The sequence below is a fragment of the Coffea arabica genome, chromosome 5e (assembly GCF_036785885.1).
Source record: "Coffea arabica cultivar ET-39 chromosome 5e, Coffea Arabica ET-39 HiFi, whole genome shotgun sequence".
NCBI classification, from domain to species: domain Eukaryota; kingdom Viridiplantae; phylum Streptophyta; class Magnoliopsida; order Gentianales; family Rubiaceae; genus Coffea; species Coffea arabica.
Genome location: NC_092318.1, coordinates 30,982,195 through 31,004,445, shown reverse-complemented (window position 1 = coordinate 31,004,445; position 22,251 = coordinate 30,982,195). Strand labels below are relative to the sequence as shown.

At 36.6% G+C, this 22,251-nt stretch overlaps 1 long non-coding RNA gene across 1 annotated transcript; it reads right to left on the bottom strand.

The window, feature by feature from the left end:
* Nucleotides 1-13,522: 13,522 nt before the first annotated feature.
* On the bottom strand, nt 13,523-17,566 carry LOC140006242 (uncharacterized). Its single transcript, XR_011813877.1, has 3 exons — nt 17,284-17,566; nt 15,439-15,623; nt 13,523-13,860 (listed from the first exon to the last, which is right to left on the bottom strand). It is a non-coding gene; the product is annotated as an uncharacterized lncRNA (long non-coding RNA).
* Nucleotides 17,567-22,251: the final 4,685 nt, after the last annotated feature.

Genomic DNA, 22,251 nt, shown 5'->3' with positions numbered 1-22,251 from the left:
CTTAACAGGACCGAATCTTGGAGAAGTATGGAGAAACCATTCGTTGTACTTTTGTTAAGACTCCTGCTATATTTTGACTAGGCCCTGGTTTGGGTTATACTTTTGGAAATTGTAAATTTGAAAAGTTTGGGCCCTGACGTGTATTTTGAATTTAAGTCGTATTATGATTACCCGATGTACTGGTTACATGTTAAGTGACTTGGTAAGTTCGAACGCTTCCGCATTGTTTGTGTTCATGTTGCTCCCTTCGAAATGTTTAGTTCGGATTTAATTTGAATGGATTTGCTTGAGCCCTGGCGAGAGCTGGGCAGGCATCCGCGGATACCCTTTGGTCCGCCTTAGGGAGATGTGGGGCGTCACAAAGACCACTTAGCAAAGGGATTTTATGGAGTGATTTGAAGTTTTATCTGTTTGATTTGAAGATTGGAGCAAAATTATGAAGTAGGAAGTTGGAGGATTTTTTTCTTTTCTTGAGCAAGAGGTCCGGCCAAAGGGAAGCAAATGTGATGAATTTTTTGGTCAAATTTTGATTAAATGGTAAAGTAGGAAAGTTAGTCAAAGTCCAAGAATAAATGGCATGGTGACACTTGTCACCTTTTGGCCCTAAAGCTTATCCTTTTTCCCTCTCTCACCAACTCATTTAGTAACCTCTAGTTATCTCTTAACACCTGCTAAAATAAATTCGGTACCCAAAACTTAACCTAACTGGCCGAATTTTTTCAATCTTTCCGTACTAGAGGGTCCCACGTCTGGTATACGCTCTTAATTTCTCAAAAACTAACCGATACTAGAAAAGTCATCGAAAAACTATATTTACTCATACAAATTACTTAGAAAATTTTTCTAATAAAGAAAATGCAGAATAACATGCAATTAATTAACATAAAACCGAGAAAATAAGAAAATGTACGGGTTCTCACACCCTCTCCCCCTTAAAAGAATTTCGCCCTCGAAATTTTTACCTTCAGATGGCTCAGTAGTTTGTTGGTTGTCTACAGCATATACCCTTGCCGGTACTTTTGTTCGGTTCCCTCTTTCATTCGCTTGTTTTGATTTAGTGCCCTCCAGTTGCTGGATACTACTTTCACGTGACTGTTTCGTCAGACAGTTGCTAACCTGGTGGTCACTAGTTCCGCAAATCAAACACTTCCGGCCTTTCCTCCAACAAGCACTCTCAGTGTGATTGGCCTTTCCACAGTAGCCACAAGTCAAGGAAGAAGCCACTTGTTGGCTTTTTTTTGAAAAATCTCCCCATGACCTACTTGACTTCCTTTTGTAGATCGTTCATCTAACGCCCCTATTGTCCATGGTAGGTGGGACAAAAAGTTCACTTTCTGCACTTTGGAAGGGACTATCGATTCACTTGGTTCCTCAGTCACACTACCAGGTGTACCCCTTTTCCGATTTTGGGAGGATTTTATCTGTGCTTTTGCATTCTCGATTCGTTGGGCTTTCTCAAGGGCCTCCGTAAACGTATTCACTTGAACCGCTGCTAGTGCTTCTTGAATTTCCAGATTCAATCCCTGTATAAATCGTCTTACCCTTCTCGATTCCGTGGCCACTAATTCGGAAGCAAACTTGGATAGTTTGGTGAACTTCGTTTCATATTCGGCCACACTTAAGGTTCCCTGGCGTAGTCCAATAAACTCATCCTCCCTCCTTTCTTGGACTAAAGGTGGAAGATACTTTTCATTAAATTCCCTTAGGAAATTAGCCCATGTCCATACAGTTTGTTCTCTTTCCCACTTTGCCTTAATCACGTTCCACCATACTCGGGCCAGTCCTTCAAATTGAAATACCGCAAAGTTCACTTGCCTTTGTTCGGTATAGTTCAAAGCTGCAAAAATGTTGATCATGGCCTCCAGCCACTGTTCGGCTACATCTGGATCAGACCCTTCAAAGAATTTCGGAGGAGCAAACTTTTGAAACCTCACATGAGCCCGATCTTCTCCTATTTCAGGGTTCGGAGGTTGATTCACAGGTATTTGACCTTGTTGGTCCACCAACCTTGCTAAGATGTTTGTCATTTGTTGAATTGCCGTCGCCATTTGGTCCCCGGCTTCAACCCTCGGTCCTGACTCTTATGCAGCTGTTGTTTCCCTTTCCTCTCTTGGCTCTTGAGCTCGTTTATTCCCATGGCCACGTTCACGTCCACGACTACGTCTTCCGTCCATATATATATTTTCCCTCTTTCTTTTCTTTTCTTTTCCCCCCAAAAAGGTAATTTAGTGAATAAACACAGTAAATTGACTAAAGTAACAAATTCCAACATACCAAATACACAATTAAACATATACACACATAACACACCATATATCAAAAAGACAGATGATCAAATACACAAAGGCATATCAAATTAGACAGATAATCATATGCACAAATACACCAACTAACGTCATGTGTAACAATAATATAAGGGCAAATCAAAAGAAAAGGCGATATCGTCCTGGTTTCAGCTGAATAACCCCGTCCGGTCTCTCACGTCACTTACTATCCAAACTAGATATCCATTGACCTCTTGTGCTCATTCTAGCCAGACAAAGCTTGTTCATGTTTCCAAAATGCAAGTTTCAAGTACCTAGTAGCTAGCATCACCTCAACTCTGGAGTACTCGGGCACGAGAATCCGAAATAAGATAATTCACACCTCGAGCTGGCCAGTCCCAAGAATAAACTATCTACAATCAAAATTCCCACCAGACGTACCTATCTATGGTCCTCAGATGTCATAAGAACATTTAAGGCCAATAACAATTCACAATTCATAGCTTATGCTCGAACGAGCACTTAATCCTTCATACCTATTCACCACTCAGTCCAGGCTCACTCCGCGCAGAGACCACGCAAAGCAGGCTCTGATACCACCTGTGACAGCCCCACCTTCCCCTAAGGCGAACCAGAGGGTTCGGCGGACAGCCTGCCCAGCCCTCGCCGGGACTCAGTCGAACCTCAATCAAATCCGAAATAAAACCACAAGATCAAACGAAATAACAATCCAAAACTTAAAGCGAAACTTATATACATTTCTATCTCAAAAAGAAGCACAAATATCGAATATACAAAGTTCTCAATTCGTCATACATCCAGCCCGTGCCGAGCACTAGGGCGAGAACCATTACAAAACAAAAAAACTAGACTAGGCTAACCTACACTGGGCTCTCGTCCTTGCTCGCATCCCCCTGTTAAGGAAAACTAAACTAAAGGGGTGAGCTAAAAGCTCAGTGAGGTTCCGAACACATATTCAACAACAAAGCCAATACATTAACCATCGATAATCAATAATTCAAGAAACATTTACAATGGAAAGCGATAATAACAGATATATTAAAAGGATACGGGCTCACAGGGAGCCATTTGTTCGTTCGTTCGTTCGTTCTCCTGTCATTCCCCTTATTCCTCCAATCATTTGAAAATGCATTTTTGTAAGTAAAACCCTCGTTCGATCGTTCATTTCATTCACCCCCTCCTGGACATTGGCCAGGCTCCACCAACCTACAAGGTAATACTCGAGTATACCAACGTTCAGACCCAGGGTCACCATATCGCCCGACCGAGTCCGCTCCTGGCTCGAGTCGATCGGTAACGAAGGACAGGGCCCAGTTCAACCAAAAGGCTTACATCATGCACAACTAATGTATCAATCATTAAATCATTGAAAATTTCACTTTTCATTTGGGTCGAGCGCGATAAAGTACACGCTCGCCTAGAAAATTCGTTTTGGAAATCATTGGAAACACTTAACACATTATCAAACAATAACAACAAGTCATGAAGTCAAGGAGAATATAACAAACAAGGAACACTCACCTATGTACGCAAAACAACGTGCAAAATATTCTTCCGGATATTATCCTTAGTCACCGAGAAAACCTAAGATTAAACGAGAAAGAATATTACAGCTCATCTAGCACAAACAATTAGGTGAAATCAAAGAAACTCAACAATTGATGAGTAGAATGTATAAAAGACTTTAAAGTGAAACGAGGACATTTGGACCCGTGGACAAAAATAATTAGGGGTTCGTAGACCAAACGTAAAACCAAACTAAAGACAAGTCGGAATCCAACTAGATAGGCTAAGAAATACTGTTTTCGAAATTGTTTATATGATTCAAAATCATCTCATATTCAAGTAGATATTATATACACTAAAGGTCTTAATGAAATTCATGAAAAAAAGAGGTCAAAATACCCAAGAAAACCCTAAACCACTCCTCTTTATTTTGGTAAGAGTAAGTACACATTTGGAGTTTCCAATTGAAGAAGGATCATGTTTTAAGATGGAAAACGGTCATAGTATTTGCCAAACGAAAAATATACAACTTCAAATAGAAACTTAGCCCTCGAGCAAAAATTTGGGCAGCACGCCCTTTGTATTTACCTATTTCCCAGCCATTTATGGCTTCATTATTTTTCTCAATCAATCCCAACATTACACACAACATAAATATCCACTCAATAGGCTCAATGTCATATGATTACCAAATGAAGCTAGGAATGTGCGGAAATGACGTTTAGGTTGGAAAAAAAAGGCAGATTTGCTGTTGCTTAGCGGAACTAACAGAACTGAAACGACACTAGTCAGATTGAGGGGAAATTATACCGTTTTCGAAGCTAAGAGAAAGGGCTACAATGTTGAAGAAGGCCACTCAGTCCAGTTTGCAATGTATCTAGGTCAAATTTACCAAAACAACCCCAGATTTTCCAGTTCGCAGTTCAACTAGCAGTCCTGATTCATTCAATCATATCTCAGCACATACAACTCCAATTCAAGTGATTCCAAAGCCATGTTAAAGCTAAGATACAAGGCTATAAGTCTTAAGAAGACATCGACAACCAAATCAGTAGTATTCCTGGTCAAAACAACCAATTACAGAAGCTGATTAGCATGTTCGGATAGAAACAGGATAGCAGCGGTATTTCTGTCTTTTCACAGGCTACGTTGCTTCGATTGGGCTGAAATTTTGCAGGCAAATATAAAACATCATTCTCTACACCTTTTATGTTTTAACCCAAGGCTAATTCGGCCTCTAACTCTAATTCCAAAATTTCCTTTCAAAGCGGAAATTTTCCGCAAATAGCCACAATTTACGCACCCAAGCTTCATTCTAGATCATTCCCAACCATCATCCATGGCCAATCAATATTAAACATATGAAAACAGAAAAATTCAAGAATAAATATAAAAGTCACCAATCTCAACTAAAAGTCATGAAATCTTTCACCAAATCACATCTTTGACTAACACAAGCTACCAATTTAACATTAGCAAGACCAAAGAATGAACTCCTTAGCTACTCACCTTGCAACTCAAGAGAAGAGCCAACTAAGCACCTTTGTTTCTCAAACCACTTCACCAACTACCTCAAGACCACTTAGCAAAGGGATTTTATGGAATGATTTGAAGTTTTATCGGTTTGATTTGAAGATTGGAGCAAGATTATGAAGTAGGAAGTTGGAGGATTTTTTTCTTTTCTTGAGCAAGAGGTTCGGCCAAAGGGAAGCAAATGTGATGAACTTTTTGGTCAAATTTTGATTAAATGGTAAAGTAGAAAAGTTAGTCAAAGTCCAAGAATAAATGGCATGGTGACACTTGTCACCTTTTGGCCCTAAAGCTTATCCTTTTTCCCTCTCACACCAACTCATTTAGTAACCTCTAGTTATCTCTTAACACTTGCTAAAATAAACCCGATATCCAAAACTTAACCAAACTGGCCGAATTTTTCCGAACTTTCCGCACTAGCGGGTCCCACGTCCAGTATACGCTCTTAATTTCTCAAAAACTAACCGATACTAGAAAAATCATCGAAAAACTTTATTTACTCATACAAATTACTTGGAAAATTTTCCTAATAAAGAAAGTGCAGAATAACATGCAATTAATTAACATAAAACCGAGAAAATAAGAAAATGTACGGGTTCTCACAGTGAATGAAATGAATGAATGGCCGGAACAATAAAGGGGTTTTCACTTACAAATGAAATTATTTTTAATATTGAAGGAATAAGGGAATGATTGGTGGAATGATTGAATGAAGGGCTCCACGTGAGCATGTATCATTTTAATGAATGTGTTATCATTGCTTTATATTGAGAATGTTTTCTGAATGACTTGTTATTATCTGATTAATGTCTTGTTTAATTACTTTGATTATGTGTACAAGACCTCACTGGGCTTTTAGCTCATTCCGTTAATTTTGTTTTCCTTACAGAGGATGCGAGCAAGGGCGAGAGACTTGTATAGAATAGCATAGCCTAGTCCTTTTGAAGTTATCTTTTGCAATTGTACTTGCTCTAGTGCTTGGTTAGGGTTGGAAGTATTGGGAACCTAAAGCTTTTGTACATTTGGGATTGTATTACTTTTGAGTTAGAAATGAATGTAAGTAAGCGTTTCAAGTTTGGGAATTGGTTTTGTTTTACTTTTCCTCGAGATTTTATCATATTTTGTCTGTAGTGAGTGAGTGAGTCCCAGCGAGAGCTGGACAGGTGGTCCGCCGAACCCTTTGGTTCGCCTTAGGAGAAGGTGGGGCCATCACAGTTGGTATCAGAGCTGCTTCGCGTGATCTCTGCGCGGAGTGAGCTTAGGCCAAGTGGTGTGATGGTCCTGATTTCATGAACAAGTAAGAAGGACTAAGTGCTCTTTCGAGCATAAGTTATGAATCATGAATTATTATAGGTCTTAAATCTTTCTCATGATACTTGAGGACGATAGATATGTACGTCAGGTAGGAATCTCAATTGTAGATAATTTACTCTTAGGACTGGTCAGCTCGAGTGGTGAATTATCTCGGATTCCAGTACCCGAGTATGCGGGAGTTGAGGGCGATACTAAGGACTTGTGATCTTTATTTCGGGAAATAGGAATGGGCTACCATTTGGTGAAAGCAAGTGCAAGGGGTCAACGGACGTCTAGTTCGGATAGTAAGAGAAGTGAGAGATCGGACGGGGGATACTTTAACCGAGTGTGGACCGGCATGTTGTGTTTTCTTCTTGTTTTGCCTCTGTACTGCTACTGTGTGTATATTGCTTGTGGTATGTCCATCCTTTCATGTATAATATTTGTCGCACTTGATTTTGTCTACTTGATATGTCTCTTTGTGAATTTGGTGTGTTATATTTTACCGTTTTAGTTTATTTACTTTGCTCACATACTAAATCACCTTTTGAAAAAAAAAAGAGAGAAAAGGGTATGCAAGGGAGACGTAGTCGTGGACGTGGAGCTAGTCGAGGCCGTGGGGCTAGGCAAGCTCAAGAACCGAGAAAAGAAAGAGAGACAGTAGCTGGGCAAGAACGTGGACCGAGGGTTGAGGCCGGAGACCAATTAGCGACGGCGATACAGCAAATGACAAATATTTTGGCGCGATTGGTAGATCAGCAAGGCTAATTGCCAGTGAATCAACCCCAGAATCCCGAGATAGGAGAGGATAGGGTTCTGGAGCATTTTCAAAAATTTGTACCTCCTAAATTCCTTGGAGGACCTAATGCAGATATAGCTGAATAGTGGTTAGAGGCAATGATTAACATTTTCGCGGCCTTGAACTACACAGAGCAAAGACAAGTAAACTTTGCTGTATTCCAATTCAAAGGACCGGCCCGAGCATGGTGGAACGTTATTAGGGCAAAAAGGAAGAGAGAACAGACTGCATGGACATGGGCGAATTTTATAAGAGAATTTGACGAGAAGTACCTTCCACCTTTGGTTCAAGCAAGGAGAGAAGATGAGTTTATTGGGTTGCATCAGGAAACCCTGAGTGTGGCCGAATATGAGACCAAATTTACCAGACTGTCTAAATTCGCTTCCGAATTGGTGGGTATGGAGCGAAGAAGAATAAGGCGGTTCATACAATGTTTAAATTTGGAAATCCAGGAAGCTCTAGCGGCAGTTCAAATTAATACTTTTACGGAGGCTCTTGAGAAGGCTCAAAGAATTGAGGATGTGAAAGCACAAGTAAAAGCCTTTCAAACACGGAAAAGAGGTACATCTAGCAGTATACCTGAGGAATCTGGAGAAAAGATAAAGCCCTCCAAAGTGCAAAAAGTGAACCATTTACCTCGCCCACCTTGGACATTAGGAGCATTAGATGAAGGGTCTACGAAAGGAAGTCAGATCGGATCAAAGGAAATTTCTCGAGAAGGTCAAACAGTAGCTCCTCGATTGGCCTATGGATACTGTGGAAAGGCAAATAACACTGAGAATGATTGCTAGCAGAAAGGGGAAAAGTGTTTGATTTGTGGGAGTAGCAATCATCAACTTAGCAATTGCCCGAAGAAACAGCCATGAGAGGGTAGTACTCAACAAGTGGAAGGAACCAAAGCGAAACAAACTAATGAAAGAGGAAACCGAACAAAAGTATCAGCACAGGTTTATGCCGTAGACCAGCAACAAGTTTCGGGGTCATCTGAGGCAACGGAAGGTAAAAATTTCGAGGACGAAATTTCTTAAGGGGGAGAGAGTGTGAGAACCCAAAAATTTTCACATTTGCTCAGCATTATTTTATGTCTTTGCATACATTTTATACTTTCCTTGGAAATATTAAATTTTCTATGCATTTTTATAAGTAAGTACAGTTTTAAAATCATTTTTTCTAGTATGAGTTAGTGTACGTTAATTTGAAGTGCATTCTAGACGTGGGACCCGCTAGTGCGCTTAGTACGGTAAACATTTTGGCGATTAATTGAATTTTTTTATTCATAGATATTATTTTACAAGGTGTTAGGAGATAATTAGAGGTTAGCTAGATAGATTAACCATTGGAAGAAAGAAGATAAGCTTGAACCATTAAAAGTGCCATGTGTCGAGACACGATTGGAAGTTGGACTTGCCTAACTTTCTTTACCTTTACTAAAACCTTAATTTTGACCAATTTTTGCTTCATTCTTTACCTTCTTGGCCGAGCTTCTTGAAGAGAAAAACCAAGGGAGAAAACTTCATTTGCCAACTTCAATTTGCTTCAATCTTGAGTTCTAACCAAGTAAGTTGCAAAATACACCATCAAAGTTGCTAGATAAGGAGGATTAAAGCTTCTAGTAGAGGGATTTGTGAAAGGAAAACCCTAAATTATCATCTTTCTTGAGGTGTTAAGGTACTTTGCTTACAAACTTTCTCTTTGTTCATGCTAATGTCAAATTAGTGGTTTGTGGTGGTTAAATATGTTATTGTATGGAAGATTTTATGGTTTGAGGTAGAGTTAGATAAATTTCTATTTTTTTTGGGAATTTGTCTGTTTTTATATGATAGTTATTGGTTGGCCATGAATGATGGCTTGATATGGTGAGAAATGAAGCATTTGTGTGTTAGTTGTAGTTGTTTGCGGAAAATTTCAGACTTTGTGCGGAAATTCCAGCTTAAGGTTAGTAATCTGTCCTGATTTTGTACTGCATGTTCGTCCTTGAAGGAGGCCGAATCAGCCTTTGTCCAAAACATGAAAGTTGTTGATAATTGAGTTAGCTAGCTACCTGTAAAATTTTAGCTCAATCTAAGCACTGTAACATGTGAAATGACCAAAATACCCTTGACTGCCAATGAGCCCTGTTTCGCGGATGGATTTCTGTTTTCGTGTGGATTTCCATTTTTTACAATGAAACTGCATGATTTGGCTTTGGAGGTTTTCATAAGAAATGTAGGCTTATGTTTTGGCTTCAAAACGCCATAAGATTCGTTTCAATCCGATAAGTATAGCTTCGGTTGTGGTTGTTATGCCGAAAGGTGTTTTATCGCATATGATTTATATGTGAAATTATATTTGATTTGGGATGAGATTTGGTATTTGATTGTAGGATGGAAAGTGAAGAAATTAAGGGGAAATGCTGTCCGTTTATTTTCTTGAAATTTGAATAAGTAAAAGTGAGATTTGAAATGTGATTTGGGGATGCGTTGGACTTACTTTTCGTAGACTTACGTGGGTCCACTTTAATGGTATTACTTGAACTAGATTCCATTTGAACTTGTACCTTTTCGCATGGTGAATGTGACAACCGTTTTAAGCAGGATACCTAGTTACAAATGTCAAGTTTTGAATTTCAAATGTTTACTCATTTTCTTTCCGAAACAAAGAAGAATTGCCTAGGGTTTCTCGGCCGCAAAACCTAATTTTATCAAGCAAGGTTTTAGGTGTGCATTTAGGGTTTGTTTAGCTTCCTTTTCATATGATTTTACCCAAGACACTTGTTATCCGTTATTTCTTTGCATATGTGTTAGTTTCGAGCCAAACAAAAAACTTTACGAAAATTTGAAAAAATTGACTTTTCATATCCGGCCTTATATCCGGCCAACTCTTGGCCGGATTGCTGGCCGGATTGACAGGGGAATAAGAAAACATTTGGAATGCTCACTGCCTTGAATCCGGCCGGATTCTGACGTGGCACTGTTCACTCGTTTTTCGATGAAATTTTCTAAAGACCTTTTAGAATGGTTTTGTGTTTGATTTGGGAAAACTCTTAGTTACTCATGTCTTTTAATCTAAATATACTCTTTTCATTCCAAAACTCATAGTTATATATTGCACTAGTACGTATTTGGATTCTCTTTGAATCACTTAGGTTTTTTATGGTTGAAAAATAATGTGTTCTTTTGATTACTATTAGGGTTCATCGGTAATTGAGGGTTTTACCCGGAGGGTTTCCTTGGACGTTATTTTGCATAAATAGGTGAGTGTTCTTCGTACATTATGTTTTTCTATGTCTATGTGGATTATTCTGACCAGTGACAATTGGTGAATATTTGATTAAATTTTGAATGTTTTTAATGATTGCCAAAATGAATTTTGCTAGGCGAGTGTGTACTTTATCGCACTCAACCTAAACGAATATGAAGTTTCAATGCATGAATGATTAAATGCTACTTGCGCATGAATGTAAGCATTTTGGCTGAATTGAGCCCTTGCCCTTTGTTGCCGGTCGACTCGAGCTAGAAGCGGACTCGGTCAGACGATTTGGTGACCCTGGGTTAGCGTTTGATATACTCGAATATGACCACGAAGTCTAGTGGAAACTGGCTAGTGTCCAGTAGGGGGTGAATGAAATGAATGAACGAATGAATGGCCGGAACAATAAAGGCGTTTTCACTTACAAATGAAATTATTTTTAATGTTGAAGGAATAAGGGAATGATTGGTGGAATGAATGAATGAAGGGCTCCACGTGAGCATGTACCCTTTTAATGATTGTGTTATCATTGCTTTATATTGAGAATGTTTTCTGAATGACTTGTTATTATCTGATTAATGTCTTGTTTAATTACTTTGATTATGCGTACAAGACCTCACTGGGCTTTTAACTCATTCCGTTAGTTTTGTTTTCCTTACAGGGGATGCGAGCAAGGGTGAGAGACTTGTATAGAATAGCATAGCCTAGTCCTTTTGAAGTTATCTTTTGCAATTGGGAACCTAAAGCTTTTGTACATTTGGGATTGTATTACTTTTGAGTTAAAAATGAATGTAAGTAAGCGTTTCAAGTTTAGGAATTGGTTTTGTTTTACTTTTCCTCGAGATTTTATCTTATTTTGTCTGTAGTGAGTGAGTGAGTCCCGGCGAGAGCTGGGCAGGCGGTCCGCCGAACCCTTTGGTTCGCCTTAGGGGAAGGTGGGGCCGTCACAGCCTCATTGGAAAACAAGGGAGGTCGAGTACGATAAAGTACACGCTCGCCTCCATTTTATCAAAACAGTATTTGGCTCCAACAGTCATAAATCAAGTATTTCAGATATTCAGATATTTCCCATAACGGGTAGCAGGTAGTGGAACACTCACCTGTCAAGCAATGCAATAGTCAAACGTCCCGTATCTCAGTTACAACCACCTTCGTTTCCCAATCCTAGGGCAACAAGTGAAATCGTTAACAAATTAGGTTCATTTTCCACTCAATTGTAGGCTCATTAAGTGACCAAGTGAGTGGTTAAAGTCACTCAATTCATCATGTAAATTAGGCCCAAAATGCAGTAAAAGTTCATGAGAAAACAAGTTTGACAAGTGCAAGAAAGTTGGGCAAAATAAAAGTCTCATTCAAGCTCAAAATGTTCTTCGCGGGTAAAACAGTAGGGCCCGCGCAATCTTGGGAAAAACGTCATATCTCACTGTAGGAAGGTCAGAATTAGGTGCCGTCAGTGGCGTTGGAAACTAGACTCAGAGGGTTTTCCAACGGTACCAATTACACACTCTAGTTCATCTCGTAGCAGTACCAGTAGGTCGGAAAATTTGGCTGTTTTTCCAACCCTCGATCAGCCCTAACCTCAAGCAAAACTACATTAGTTCTTGGTGCTATCTTCATTTGTTTTGGTTCAAATTCACCCAAATCAGTCCTCAAATGTTCATATACAGGGAATCACATCACCTAGGGCCATTGGAGTTCAAAATATAATACATCAACATGAATAAGAATAACCATAGTAGCCTAGCCATCAAGAAAACCAAACCAGTCCACTATATAGACCAAACCACTACTTTACTTGCTCAAATTTCATTCAACTCACCCATGAGCTTAACCAATGTCTAGCCATGATTATTAGGCTTGAATAGAGTACACTTGAACCACAAAAATCAAGGGGAAACCCCTTCTTCCAATACCGGTCAGCCAAGGCAAGAAAATCAGTCCACAAGTTTACATGTTCATCTAACTTTCATCCTTTCATGATTTTCATTTAAACAACACATCAAGTGCTAGATCTAAATCAAAAGAGGTTTAAAACATGTTAATACCTCATAAACAAACATGAAGAAGATCCAAACATTTCATCAAACACTTGGTAGGCATAAAAACTAACTCAACTACTACTTGTTTCATTCAAGAAATTAACCCCGAATCTCATCCAAAACAACTTGTAGTTTGCCATTAAAACTTAAAGTAGGTGATATAACATCATAAAACTCTAATTTAAAGGTCATTTACCTCTCTTACAAGTTGCTTAAGTCACCAAACAACCCACCAAAGTGAAAGCTTCAAGCTTGGAACAAACTCTAGGATTGCAAGAAAGTTTCTCAACTAACTCACACTACAAGAAAATTGCTCATCAGTGACAACACAAAGTCATCACAGAACATACAAATATCGTCACAAATATCTTTTATTGACGACTTTTTGATCGTCACAAAGTCGTCACTAAATCCCCGTCGGTAAAAGTAAACAGTGACTACCTAAAATGTCGTCACTAAATAGTTGTCATTAGTGACGACTTTAAGTAGATCATTTTTGACAAAATATCAAGTCGTCAATAAAACACTTCCAGATTGTCGTCACTAATGACAACTATTTAGTGATGACTTCAAATGTCGTCACTAAATAGTTGTCATTAGTGACGAAAATCCGGAAGTGTTTTATTGACGACTTGATCTTTTGTCAAAAATGCTCTACTTAAAGTCGTCACTAAAAAGCACCGAAAGCCATTGTATATAACTATTTTACTCACAACAATTGTCGTCACAAATGTAGCTTAGATTTAGTGACAATCTCTGTTGTGACAAGGAGTTTTTATTTTCTATTTTGTGACAACTTTGTTTTGTCATTAGATAATTTCTCAATAGCTTAATAATCATAATTTGGCCTGTAATCATTGCTAAATCATTGATTTTAAACAAATCATACAAATAAACATGAACGATTGATAACCAAAAGTATTTGCATTAGATTACATGGTAATAATATAGCATTCTCAAATGCCAAATTCAAGTGTACATTACCCAACTAATGCCTACAAAAATAACATTTGTCCAAAATATCACTTGTATATATGGTACATTTACAAAAGCAATCACAGTTTAAGAAATTGAAGAACATCTAAATGAACCATTCCATGAGCAAAAGGCAATTTTGTCTTCAACATTCTTCAACCATAACCATAGATATCTTCCAAAAGCTAGTATGAATAGCATTTATCTGTCATAAAAGAGTAAAAGAAGTAGGTAAGGAAAGGAGTACAATAATAAAGAACAAGTAATGAGACTTAGATTATTAAGACAAAAATTACAATTCATTAAGAATCTCATATAATTTGGGCCCACATATTACAACACCAGCAAGAAGTTAGAAATCACAGTCCAATCTATACAAATACAACACTGCATAAGCTCAACTAAAGAGCTCTCTAAAACAGTTTTTTTTTATTTTCTTTCTTCTTCTTTAAATAGCTCAACTTATTGAACAATTAAATTGGACTCCCACAGTAATTATTGTTTAATCTTTATGCTTTTGGTTGTTTATATATTAAAACACAGAAAGCAACTTATTGTACGAGGTGTGAATACAGGAGGTACTAGCCCTCTTTGATTTTAGGAGTTTATGCTTCAAAAATCATGAAGGAAACGATGCCTCTGTAGGATTAAACTGTGCAAAGAGAATGAGCCATTTGCCTCACAATGTCAAAGTGAAGACCATCTAAACAGGTGAAACCAATCAAAGTTCACAAACGCCCCCTTTGCATTATATTCATTTCTTTCAAGTCACTACATAGGCAAAAAGAAGATTGCTATCCATGCATGGTCTGTCGCTTGTACTTGAAAATAATATACTATTGCAGATGAACAATCAGATTTTTACCTCTATTGATAAACTAACAGCACTATATACATGATACCTAGATATTTCCCAAAGAATAAGTTCAGATAACAATGATGCATAACATCAGCCCCAAAAAATGTTATTACACAACCATCAGCCCCATAACTATAACCATAAACTACACAACCATAACAAAAAATAGTCCACAATGATGGATAACATCAGCCCCAAAAAATGTTATCACCAGCTATTACCAAAAAATAGTCCACAATGACTACAAGTTACCAAAAACTACATATCAGCTATAACCATAACCATAAACTACACAACCATAACAAAAAACGGTCCACAATGATGCATAACATCAGCCCCAAAAAATGCTATTACCAGCTATTACCAAAAAATAGTCCACAGTGACCACAAGTTACCAAAAACTACAGATCAGCCATAACCATAACCATAAACTACACAACTATAACAAAAAATAGTCCACAATGATGCATAATATCAGCCCCAAAAAATGCTATTACCAGCTATTACCAAAAAACAGTCCACAGTGACCACAAGTTACCAAAAACTATAGATCACCTTCTCCAACTATGATAGCAGATTCTTACATTAGTAATTCTTAGCAGTTGATCTCTATCATCTTTAGGAAGCTTGCCCTATTTAGGTGCTTTCCACTTGCCATACTTTCAAATAACGCAGCTTGCCTCTGAAATGTATCGCTGAGCACCTTCTCTAACTAGTCTTCCACTTATTTCAGAAACAGTAATGTTCACATTTTTTCCAGCTTTCTTTTCATTTGATAGTGCAATATTACGCGTATATCCTCTTTTTCTTTTTAACATCACTTGGTCTAGTAGATACAAAGTAAACAAGACCATAAGTGCTAACAATAGCAGCCCTGGCAGTAATTAGTTAATTAGAGTAGAATTACACGTAAAACTGACATACCTGAACCGTTTGACTCAAGGTCTTGCATACTTTCAGTTTCATTGCTTTGACAACCAATAGTTTGATTAGATCCAACATGCTGTGAAGTAGGAGTTCCATCAGTTTGCATCCCAGCAGCTTCTTGTGATGTCATTCCATTGCCTGAAGATTTTTCAGCAATCTGTCTACTCTCAGCTTGTATCAATCTAAGGCATTTAAAGGAAGGTGAACAAACCATGTAAGAATTAAAATAAGTAGTGACTTGATTGCAAAAATTAAAGAAATTTGAGGGGGTCAAATTAATTAATTTTGGGCCATAGCGAAACAAGGGGAGACTTGGGGGGCCGAAGTGCAATTCTTGAAAGTTTTTCTTGCAAGTTCATGCAAAGTTACGAAGCTTATGCTTCTGCAATTTCCAGCTAACATCTCTGCTGCAATTTTCACTCAGGAGCTTTTGCAACCCCATGGAACTTTCGGCAAACAAGATTCATGCAGCACTTTGATCCATTTCCAATTAAACATGGCTAAAACCTAGTAACAATGAGATTCCTGGAAGACTCTCATGCAAGTTTCATGCAACAAAAGAAGACAAGAAGTTTTTGCAACTAATTTCTGTTAAAATTTCAGCGACCGAAAAATGAAAACTGCTGCACTTTACTTCTACCAGGTTTTCCTTGCCGCAAAACTTTGCAGTTTATCAAATTACTTTTTCAAATACAAGACGTCAAGATCAAAACAGCAAGACTACCCTGCAGATTTTTAGCATGAACAACCAAGAACTAACATCAAAGGGATAAAATAAACTACCCTATATCAGCCCATAAGACTGCCTAGACAGGAATGTGCTAAGCAAGGGGGAATACAAGCAATGAAAGAAAGAAAAACAATGACAGCATGCCCCCTTGACGAATAGAAAATGCAGCCCTCTAGTCTTAAGAATATCAATGGAGTTACCCCAGTTTTATCAAGAGAAACAGATTTTTAAGACACAAAACTACCCAACCAAAGGAAAAAAACAGCCATGAAGGAGAGGTTCATGAGACAACGTGTATGACCTAAAAGCACCAAGACTAACCCAACTCTCAGTCGGGCATTTCATCGAACATCGGCTGGGCATCAAAATTTCAGCAACTTCTCACTCAATTGATGTAAATCAGCACCCAGAAGTTATTCAGAAAAATGAATATCTCAATCCAATCGAACCACAAAAACACGTATGTTCAGCAAGTTACAAGCAATTAACAAGAGAGTTGCAACAAATAAAACCACGGGAGACCCATCTTAAGGATGCAACACAAGAACAAAAGCAGCAAAAATTTTGGCAATTTGGACAAATAATCATCCTCTCCGAATGGTCTAAATGCTTGCTGCCATAGTACATCAGAAAGTTCACCTCCAAATTCCAACCAAAATTTACCCTCATACGAGTCTCCTCTCAATCAATTTCATATTACTAATTTGCTTTCATACCAAAGGAACATCACGCAAAAGGGAAACAGAACAGATGCTAAACAAACGGATGCCAAACAAAACCATCCGAATCTTTCAACAAGAACTCTCATCTCTTTCATGAAAATGAACTACTTTGACAAACGTGGACTGGCCGAATGTTATGCAAAAACGGAAATCAATTTGTCTTTTGAAGTTGTACTCTCAGTTGAGCATTTTGTCAAACAGGTTGGGGCATAAAGAATTTCTACGATTCTTTGTTCAATTAAAGCTAGAAGTGGCCCCCAAAAATTGTCCGAAACAAAAATTCAGTCCAATCAACCCCATAAAACATATACGGCCAAACAATTATGAATAATCACTGGAAAATTGCAAGAAAACTGATTCACCAGAGAATAATTTTAAGGTTGGAATTACCATACTCCTTCTGGGTGAATGTTTGCCGGTGATGGTGGAAATTTTCGGAGCTGACAGCAAATTGCAACTCCTCCGCTCGGCTTTTCCTTTTTCTTGCCCAAAAGCTTTTCCCTCTGTTTGTTTGTGTTGCTCAAGTGTTCCGTTGCTTTAACTCAGACCAAGTGTTCCGTTGCTTTTGTTTTCAGAATGTGTTCCGCTGCTTTGGTCTTTGCTTTGCTTTGGATATTGTTTTTGTTGCGCGGCACTTTCACTATGATTTGATCAAAATTTTGACTTCACTCATTTTCCCTCCATTTGATACAAAAAATCATGTTTTTTTTTCTGGATTTGTAATATGGTTTGAACCATAGATTTTAATGCTATAGTATTATTCTTTATTTTTTAGCAAAAAATAAAAATTTTCATCAACATAGGTGGCAAAATTTGTTAATTTCATATAATTGAAAATGTACTTTTATAATTTGCTAATATTTTACACTAATTTCTTATAATTGCAGCACTAAAGAACATTATGTAATTGAAAATAATGAAACTCAAATTATATGGTTATAACATAGTTTCAATAAAAATAATCATTTTCCTAACATTTGAGACCAATCATCATGCTTTTTTTTATTTTTAATTTGGTTTGAAGCATAGATTAAACACAGACTTTCATTAAAAATAATCAAACGCTATTAATAAGACATTATTGTTAAGTCAAAATCAAAGAAAATTTAGTGATGACATAATGTTATCACTAATTTATTCAAGATTATAATGACAAGAAAAGTAGTCACTAATTAAATTGCTAGTTTTTAATATTGTCAATTGCTAGTTTTTAATACTTTTGTGAAAATATTGATAATGGTTGAGAAAATTTTGTTACATTACTGCAAGTGATAAATGTACTTTTGTTCTTTTTCAAACATTTATTTTAATGTTTAATTTTGTTTAAAACTATTGTACTAGTATAGATTTACAAGACAAAACTTAAGTTCTCAATAGTTAAAAAATTCATTACAGAGAAAACACAAGTAGTAGTTGCAAAATGTGTATAAATTACAGATATTTTAATGTGTATAAATTACAGTTTATTTTAATGTTTAATTTTGTTTGAAACTATTTTACTAGTATAGATTTGCAAGACATCGATTTATGGGTAATTTCTTTTTTTTTACTTTCACATATTTAATTTATGTTAAATACAAAACCTACCAGTTTCCTTTTCATAAAAATATTAGTGCAACATTTTTTGAATTTTACTTACAAACATTTATGTATTTAATATAAATTAAATGATTCAGAGTGAAATGCCCATAAAGAGTAGAATATTTGTTCATGTAATGGAGGAAACCCACAAAGAGTTGGTACTTTATGGGGCATTTCTTTTTTTAAAAAAAATTTAATTTATGTTGAAAAGATAACCTGCCAGTTTTCGTTTTGTAAGAAATCAGTGTAACACTTTTTGAATTTTACTTACAAACATTTATAAATTTATCATAAATTATATGTTTGAGAGTAAAATGCCCATAAAAAGTTGGTACTTTGAATAGATAATGCTCATTTGCCCATAAACTACACTCCCTGAAGGCTATTTTGTTAATTACTTTGTAGTACTTTGTTATTCCTTTGCTAATACTACTTGGCATGTAGTACAAAGGATAAATCTAGCATAAATTTCTTATTCCATTGATAAAAAGACCTACCTGCCTTATAACTATTGTAATGAAAGATATATCTTTAGAGTTTATAACAAATTATTACTTAAGTTTGAGAAAATTATAAAATATTTATGTTTATCAAGATACCATTCGCAATTTCCTAATAAAAAAATAGGGGCTAAATTGTAAAAGCTAGGGTGCCATAATAGAAATAATAAAATTGATGTATTACATATGGGGGTTAAATTGCAAAAGTTAGAGTGCCATAGTAGAATTAATGAAATTGGTGAATTACATATGGGGCTAAATTACAAAAGTTAGGGAGTAATAATAGAATTAAAGAAATCGGTGTACTACATATGAGGCTAAATTGTAAAAGTTAAGGTATCATAATGGAATTAATGGAATTTTTTACAACATTTGGGGCTAAATCGCAAAAGTTAGGGTGGCACAGTAGAATTAATGAAAGTGACTTAGAAATAAGTACTTTAAACAGTGACGATTAATTCTTGTCACTAAATCCGAATCGGTAGAGTGACAGTGACGATATTAGAAGTTGTCACTATATAAATCATTTTAGTGACAACGTTTTTCAAGGTCGTCACTGAAAACTTAGTTGTTTTGAGCAATTATGACAACTTTCCTTGTCGTCACTAAACAACCACGTTTTGTGACGACTTTTATCGTCACTAGAAAATGTTGTCACTAATGACCATATTTCTTGCAATGTAGTTTGTGACGAAAATAACGGGTCGTCACTAAACATTTAGTTGCTTTGATGCAATTGTGACAACTTTAGGAGTCACGACTAAAGAAACTCCTTTTGTGACGACTTATTGTCATCACTACAAAATGTTGTCACTAATAACTTTTTTTTTAGTGATCAGTGACGACAACAAAAAGTCGTCCATAAATAGGCCAAACAATAGTGATGATGTTCTTAATGTCGTCACTATTGTGTGTTCTAATACTTGGCGGGAATTTACTAGTGACGATTTTTTTAAGTTGTCACAAATGAGTTGACTCCCATTAGAGATTTGTGACGAGTTAGAAAGTCGTCAATAAAGGATCCCCTTTTGTGACAACTTTTTTTCGTCACAGAGAAAAGTTGTCACTGATGACCAATTTTCTTGTAGTGTCAAGATCTTTCTCTTTTGGTTTTTGCTCTTGATTTACTAGGGTTGGAAAGCAAGGAAACATGGAGTTTCTCTCTTCCTCTCTAAGCTTCAAGAAATTCGGCCATAAGGGAGAAAAAATGGCTAAGGCTAGTTTAAATTATCTTCTAATCTTTGGTCAAACAAAATATTTGGCTAGGGTTTTGCCACATAGCCCATTTCTTGTCCATAACTTCTCTTAATCCTTTGACTAATGATAGTTCAACCCTTCCAAATGTACCAATACCTATTTAACACCTCTAATCCTTCATGTAAAGTCCCTACCACTAATAAAAGAACACTTGGTAAAATACAAGTGGTGAATTATTTAAAACCAACTCAAGAAATTGTTTTCATTCAAATAAAAGGAAATGAAATGTAATGCATGGGAGATGTTATAACACATAGGGAATATGATGCAAGGGTATCTTATAAGTGGTCTAAGTCTTAGAATAAAGCATGTAGATAAGAAAAAAAATTGTGTTTTAAAGTGAGGGTCAATACAAGGGAATTGTTGTAACACATGTAAAATACAATGTTAGGGCATACAATGAGTGGTTTAAATCTTAGGACAAGGCATGTAGTTTAGGGAAATTATACTTTAAAGTAAGGGTTCTCACACTGGGTGTAGAACAAGATGTATATCCTTATCGTGCCCTTACTGAAAGCAGTGACATCAATATTTTGGAATGTTTTCTAGAATTAGGTTCTACCAAAACCCCTCATGATCCCTATTACCAATCCAAATCCTGCTAGGGAGTGGTATAAGTAAAACAATTTCTACACAAGTCCTCGCCACTCTAGGACGAACACCAGAAATGGTAGCCGCATCCACAAATAATGGCTTGCCCAAACAGCTCATGATTTGGAAAAGGCACTCCTTATTAAAATAGTGTATAGGCAATTTGGGCAATTGAAACCATACCGGAACAACTGAAAGCTTCCGATCAATATGTGACGAGCACGCGGTATGCATATAACAATTAAACTCATTCTACAGTCAAGTTTTATATTTATAAAATCTTAAATACCCCATTTGTGATTTTCTATAAGTACAGAAGTTGAGATTGAGTTTAGGGTATTAAGGATCAAACCCATAGGGAAGAATGCCAATTACCGATAGTTTTCGAACTCCTTTATTATTTAAACTAACACAAGTGCAAGAAACTAAATCTACACTATAAACATAAGATAAAAATAATAAAAATAACAATAGAAAGCTCCCAGAGATTGGAATTCCTTACTACTTTTGCAAATGAAATTGCTGGTTAATTGAATGTCATTATCTTAGTTAGTTATGGCATAATTTCCTAATGTATGTGAAACCTACTCTCATAGTGAATCATTGAATCCTACACAAATATGAAGTTTTCACAATTTTAATGCATAGAAATGCAACTTTTAACACTTAAACCATAAAATGCATACTTTCACTAGAAACCTAGTCAATTAGCTGTAAAAACAATTGAAATACACCTAAACTAATTAATAAAACACACTTGAAACACTCGAAGGACATACTTACCAACATGAAAAGTTGGAGACAATCTAAACACTCTCATCTGCAACCCATAAACATACCAAATATGCCATGTCTAGATCTTATGGAAATCCGCCTCATTACCCAATCAAATAAGCACATGTCTAGAATCCAATAATCCCATTGAAGCTGTTTCCTTTAAATCAAGCGAGTGAAAGAACTTTCTCAAATCATCCATATTTGGTTGTCCCTTAGAAAACTTCCCCACCACAAAGCAAACTTATACGGACCAGATAGCACATCAAGATCAACTTGTGCACAAATAATATCTGGTTTACCATGATGAGAAGACATCATGGCATTGACTTTGAGTGAAGGCTGGGAAGATAATGGATTCAAAAAGAGCTCTGAAAAAAATTTTTTATTGAAAGTAGGAGAAGAAGGAATAGATTGCCTTGCCTGCTAGAAGGCAGCCATGGCTACCATCTGAACCAACCGAAACCCTAGTAATAACTAAAGGAAAGAGAGAAACCCTTCCTAGAGATAAAGTTCTTAAAAGGGGTTCCTAATATTACATCTGAAACTACTTAAAGAGATGATGAATTCTTTGTTAGTTAGTTGTTCTATACCTGATAATCTATGGGATGAAACTATTTTATTTGCTTGTCAATTATAAAATAGAATTTCGGAT